The sequence below is a fragment of the Myotis brandtii genome, unplaced genomic scaffold (genome assembly GCF_000412655.1).
Source record: "Myotis brandtii unplaced genomic scaffold, ASM41265v1 scaffold65, whole genome shotgun sequence".
Lineage (NCBI taxonomy): Eukaryota > Metazoa > Chordata > Mammalia > Chiroptera > Vespertilionidae > Myotis > Myotis brandtii.
The window spans coordinates 187,673-188,272 of NW_005370516.1; positions in this window are offsets into that span (position 1 = coordinate 187,673).

Consider the following 600-nt stretch of genomic DNA (forward strand, 5'->3'; position numbering starts at 1 on the left):
CCAGGGAGGCGCGGGAGAGGAGCGAGCGGGGAGGCGAGGTGCGGGGCGCGCGAGGGGGACGCAGACAGGACCGGGATGCGCGAACAGTGAGGGAAAGGAGGGGAGAGAGGAAGAGGGAGCTCGCTCGGGGAAGTTTCACAAAATTACAAAATCCCCGGGAGGTTGAGGATGGGAGCAAAGAAGGTGCAAATGCTTTTCCTCCGCCCTCCACGGCTCCCGCTCCTCCTTCCCCTCCTCCCCTCGCGGGTTGGCTTCGGGAGCCTCGCGTGGCGCTCGCGTGTGAGGCTGCCGCTAGCGCCTTCTTGTTAAAAAAGAAAAAAAAAGGCAGAAGAAGCAAAAGTCAGTGATGAGCGCGCTCTGCTGAGTCTCCCGTTCCTCTCCCCCTAGGGCTGCGCTCTCTTGCGCCGGGTCCCGGTCTCTCCAACCGTGGCTCAGGCTGTTTTTTTATTATGTTGTTAACCTCCTTTCTGTCTGACTCCCTTCTTTCACTCGCCCTCCCTGGCCGGCTCCCTGTCGGTGCGCCTTCCACGTTCCCTGGCCAGAAGTGAGAGTGCCGGGCGGCCGGAGTGCGGCCGCCTTTTCAATGGGACACCCAGCCCC